At 45.6% G+C, this 5631-nt stretch overlaps 1 pseudogene; it reads right to left on the bottom strand.

Moving 5' to 3' along the window:
* Positions 1-2243: 2243 nt before the first annotated feature.
* Positions 2244-3954, bottom strand: LOC142588915 (uncharacterized; annotated as a pseudogene).
* Between the last annotated feature and the right edge of the window lie 1677 nt (positions 3955-5631).

Raw genomic sequence — 5631 nt, 5'->3', positions numbered from 1 at the left:
TTATGCAGCCTCTAGTGTGAAACGTGCAGGAAGACTGCATTCATGAAGCCATGGCCATCTTGACTCGCCACGGTGTGCACCCGCCGACGAGACGTTAATTTGAGGGATCGCCAGCTGCTTGTGCGCAGGCGTAAGAGCAGATGCGAGAGAGAAAATCTGGGGGCTTTTGCTCCTTAAAATATGACTGTCTAGGCACTACGGAGGAGGCCTTTATGCAGGCGTTCGTCCTTAGGCGTGCCGGCGTTGCGGAGTGGGGTTGTTTTTTTGCGCTCGGACGCTGGCTACTGGTGTGATAAAATAGGTGAAGCAGCGGGCACTGACTGCCGATTTGGCGACCGCTGTGTCGGACACCGTCTCACACCTGCGGCGCTCATGCTAACTCAGTCGTGGCGGATCATAGCTTTCTCATGCCTTACGGCAATGTGCCTTGAGTAAATAACATCGCAGATGTTTCTGTGGGAGCAGTAGCGACCGTAGCAAATTCACTATCATCAGTATCTGTTGTCTCGTGTAAGTCGATGTGCATAGCCAGGACCGTTCAACCGCAACTACGGATGAGCGCAAGTGGGTGAAGGCCGCCGGTGATGATGATTGACTCGGCATCAGCGCCGCAGGCGCGAGAAAGCTTGTCCGACGTACCTTCAGAAGTGAAGTTCTGACTGATGTTGCAGAAGTCGCGGGGTGCTGTAGTGCTGAACTTAGCGTCAGAAGTTGGCAGCTGGAAGTAATTATATTTACTCAATCGTGTTTTTTACTACAACGTGTCATTATTTCACATTATTTCACATGCTCGAGGGCTGCTGTTGCTTGTTATAAACTTTATTTGAAATAGTTTTGGGATCAATTAGATGTTGGTATTTACAGATATTGTAGTTTATAGAACACTGCCCGAATGTGGTTTTCCAATAATAAACTTTTTCGCAATTTTTTGGTTTTCAAAGGGTGCGTCCCCCCTTAAGTCTGGGTGGTACTCAAAGCTGCAGGATTGTGTGGGACAGTTACACACAGACTTTTTTGGCATGCTCAGCAGCATGCTGCGCTCCCAACACTAAGGCTGATAGGCTAGCCACTACCTACATAAGGCCAAGTAGCCTGGAGGGGCTGGCAGATTGGTTCAGAAGAGGATGATTCCATCAAGACAGCTTTCAACTTATGCTAGCTGATCTTGACCTCACCGATCAGAAAGGCCTTGGGATTCAGCTGGCACTGCTCCCCAGTGTCAAGAAAGCCTACCTCCATGGGTTCAGGTGCAGCACTGGAATAGTCTGAAGCCGGAGAAGGTGGCTGTCTTTCCAGCAGTTTTTGTCAAACATTTCTTGTACCAAGCCATAGATTTGCAGCAAGGCTCTAGGAAGTGGTGGACAGGGTCGGGTCAGCAAGGCCATGCTAACATCTTGCATCAACCAGAGATAGCGCATACCAGCACCAGTGAATTGCATCGCCCTAGTTAATACCTGAAAACTATGCACGTCCTCTATGCACTGCGAGACAATTTTTTTTAAGTTCTACCTAGATTACCTTGTCCTTTTTAATATTACACATGATCCAGAGTAGGCTGTATGTGGACTGCTGCAGTCATGGCACTTTGTGAATGCGTTTGCACTGTTGTCCAATTTATATTGATGTTATCAGCACTTCGCGCATTGAGTTTCCCATGACAGAAATATGGGCTATGCCCATATGGCTGGCTTTTGAAATATCTAGAGTTCAGAATGAATAGCCTGACTGGACAGCTGAGGAAAGCTGACTCTCATGCAAACACATTCGGTTAAAGTGAGGACTAGGTCGTGTTTATCTCCATTGCTTGCCTTTTTTATTATGCACCCAACCGCAGTGACCACTTGGTCAAACAGTGCATCTAGAATGACTGGCTTTCTCATTGAACAAATGTCAAGTAGGTTATAGAAAACGAAAAGAGTGCAAGAACCATACTAAGAGTGCATTTGTCATCATCCATGTACTTCTATATTATCTGGGGGGGGGGAGAAAGAAACACTGAAATGGCTAAGGATGCATAAAAATTAAAGGGCCTTCAATCCATAAGAAAAGTATTTTATTATGAAGCAATTTTCAAGGTTCTCAAATGTCTGCACAGATCTTCATGGGTAAAATATTTCATACCAGTGCATTTAGTATCACTGAAACCAGTTGAATCAGCAGGAATCAAAAAAGCACATAACTGCATAATTTCAATTCCTGAGAAAAGGTTTTAACTGCATTACATAGCAATAGTAAATAGCCACTCAAATTCTCTAAGTGTTCAGCACAAATGCGAATGAAACGTTACATGCTATTAGTGCAAGTATTGAAATATCAATAATTAACAAAACCCAATCCCAAATTTTATTTAGTGCACAAAACGAACTCTCACAACTGATTTAGTAAAGAGCAGTTAAACGCTTCAATGCAGAGAGAAGTGCTTGTCTGCAACAAAGCTTAAACATAATGAAAAGTGAAGACTTACTATGTTTATCCTAGTGTAGAACTACACATTACACATGCTGAGTTTCCATGACAAAACTAAGGAAAACATGAAAAGCAAGAAGGAACAATGAGGAGTGCACACAACTCAGCGCTGCTGCACCGCACATGTCACGTGCACTTGTGGTGGCAAGGTGCCTATTAAGGTGGCTCTTATGTCCGAAGGTTTGGCGGTAGAAGTGGCACTGAAACGGTCTCTCGCATATGTGGGTTGTGCATGTGTCAGTTCAGTGTGAACTTCTGCAAGTAACTGAGGACATGAAGAGCCCTGACATGGCGTCTCCCTGAGTGGATACACAGGTGATCCTTCACTACGGACTGTGTGGACGAGCAGGTGTCGGTTCAGTGCAGACTTCCACAAGTTCTCAGGACATGAAGGACCCTGAAACAGCCTCTCACATTAGTGGAAGTGAAGTTCAGTGCGAACTTCCATGAGTACATCCGAGTACATGAACACTGACATGGCTTCTTGCTGAGTGGATGCACAAGTGGTCCTTCAGTAAGGACTTTTGAGGATTGCTGAGGGCATGCAGGGCACTGAAATGACCGCCCGCCTGTGTGGATGCGTGGCTGTTGGTTTAATGCAGACTTCTACAAGAAGGTCTCACGGCATGAACGGCTCTGAAACAGCCTCTCACATCAGTGGTAGTGCAGGTGAACCTTCCATGTTGACTTTTGTGAGAAGCTTTGAGGGCATAAAGGGCACTGATATGGCTTCTCTCCTGTGTGGGTGCGCAGGTGCTGGTTCAGATTACTCTTTTGTGAAAATCTCTGAGGGCACGAAGGGCAATGGAATGGCTTCTCTCCTGTGTGGGTGCGCAGGTGCTGGTTCAGAGAAATTTTCAGTGAGAAGCTCTGAGGGCACGAAGGGCATTGAAATGGCTTCTCTCCTGTGTGGGTGCGCAGGTGCTAGCTCAGAGAATTTTTCAGTGAGAAGCTCTGAGGGCATGAAGGGCATTGAAATGGTTTCTCGCCTGTGTGGGTGCGCAGGTGCTGGTTCAGAGCATTCTTCTGTGAGAAGCTCAGAGGGCATGCAAGGCACTGATATGGCCTCTCACCTGTGTGAGTGCACAGATGTTGGTTCAGAGTACTCTTTCGTGAGAAGCTCTGAGGGCACGAAGGGCATTGAAATGGCTTCTCTCCTGTGTGGATGCGCAGGTGCTGGTTCAGAGAATTTTTCAGTGAGAAGCTCTGAGGGCACGAAGGGCATTGAAATGGCTTCTCGCCTGTGTGGGTGCGCAGGTGTTGGTTCAGAACACTCTTTCGTGAGAAACTCTGAGGGCAAAAAGGGCATTGAAATGGCCTCTCATCTGTGTGGGTGCGCAGGTGTCGATTGAGAGTACTCTTTTGTTTGAATCTTCGAGGGCACGAAGGGCACTGAAATGGCTTCTCTCCTGTGTGAATGCGCAGGTGTTCCTTCAATGTAGACTTCACCGTGAAGCTTTTAGCGCATAAATGGCAATGAAATGGCATCTCCCCTCTGTGGATGCACAGGTGTTGCTTTAGAATAACTTTTTGTGAGAAGCTCCGAGAGCGTGAAGGACACTGAAATGGCCTTTTGGCTGTGTGAGTGTGCAGGAATGTGCAGTGTTCAGCTTGAACGTTCGCGAGAAGCTCTGAGGGCACAAATGGAATTCAAACACACGCTGGCCTGCATGGATCCTGGTGAGCACTTCAGATCAGTTTATCCATCTCAAGGACACAGGAGTTACAGCGGTGGTGGTATCCTTCATGTAAGTGCACCATCTGCATTTGCTGGACAGCTGGTATGCTTCAATGCTGCACCAAGAGAATAAGACAGTTCACCTGAGTAATGCTTTTCACTTAAAAATAAAAAGCTAATTATAAAATGCCGAAGAAATGAAATTACATAGTAGTGGTAAAGATCAGTCTTTTCTCCATTCAATGTCTTGGTAGTGATTTAACATCAAATCAGAGCACAGCAGGTCAACCATATCGATTTGGAAAACATGAATATATTTTTATGATTGCTCAATGGCCAAGTTTATGAAATTTGCACAAATTTTTGCTTAAAACATTTTTTAACTAAGATATAGTGAGAAGACTAGGAGCATGGTATTAGTGCAAGCTGCCATTGCAGTCAAGTGCGACAGCCCAAACATTCAGTAATACCATCATGGGCCTGATGACCAAATTAAGAACAGCAGCACTTCATCTCGAACTAGGTTTCACGGTATTGTCTGTTGTGGTAGATAGTTACATTTCTGAAATTTATTTATAAATGCTGCCGACTCATTTGAGTCCAAGGAGGAATGAATATACAAAAAATGTAATCAAGGGACAAAAAACACAAACATTGGAAAACAGTATTATAGCCAAACAATACAAATCACAAATATGACAACATATCTACTTTCAACAACTCTTAGACTATTCATTCCATTTTTAGTCTGAGAAAAAAATTACTATCTCAGGGTGTCTACCAACCGGGAAAACCGGAAATTCTCAGGGAATTTGTGCTTTTATCAGGGAAAATTAGCTGTAACTTTATTGAAAGGAAACGAAAGTCGTGTTAATGCTGGCTCCAGTAACGGAGGAATTGCAACGTATCGTCATTGACGCCGTGTCATCGGCACGAGGTATTGCCAGAGTAGTTAACGACCGATTTTCCAGACGTCCGATTTTTCGAACATGCCCTATAATTCGCATGGCTTTGCGGCACCACCACGTACTCCATATAGTCAATGCCTATTGCCCTGACTGCATGTCTCAACTCACATTAATCAAAGCCACCACCGCCGCCATATTGATTATCACGCCGCCTCGAACCGGCACTCTTGCACGCAGATCCGCTGGCAGCCGTAGCCATCACCGCGGCGACGTTAGGCCTAGCCGCTTCTACGTTCGCTATTAAGCTTCTTGCCGTGCGGTGCTGTGCTTTCATTGAAAGAATTCGCCGTTGTCAGCAATGGCACCGACTCCGCCTTTGTAATCCTCGCAATTGGCTTCGAAGCTCGCAGAGCATAACACGTTGCGTAATGCGTCTCCGAAAGTTAGCTTTGCCTTACTACAGAAGTGTTACGCGGTGAAGGATAAACGTGGGAAGGAGCAATTGTCATGGGACACAGTATGTATTCCTTAATTATACACGCGTGCACTCCATCTCCTGTCCAGTACGAGCACCGATAT

Source organism: Dermacentor variabilis, chromosome 7 (assembly GCF_050947875.1).
Source record: "Dermacentor variabilis isolate Ectoservices chromosome 7, ASM5094787v1, whole genome shotgun sequence".
NCBI lineage: Eukaryota > Metazoa > Arthropoda > Arachnida > Ixodida > Ixodidae > Dermacentor > Dermacentor variabilis.
Note: the sequence above shows the minus strand (reverse complement) of the source record. Positions and strands in the feature narration are given on the sequence as shown.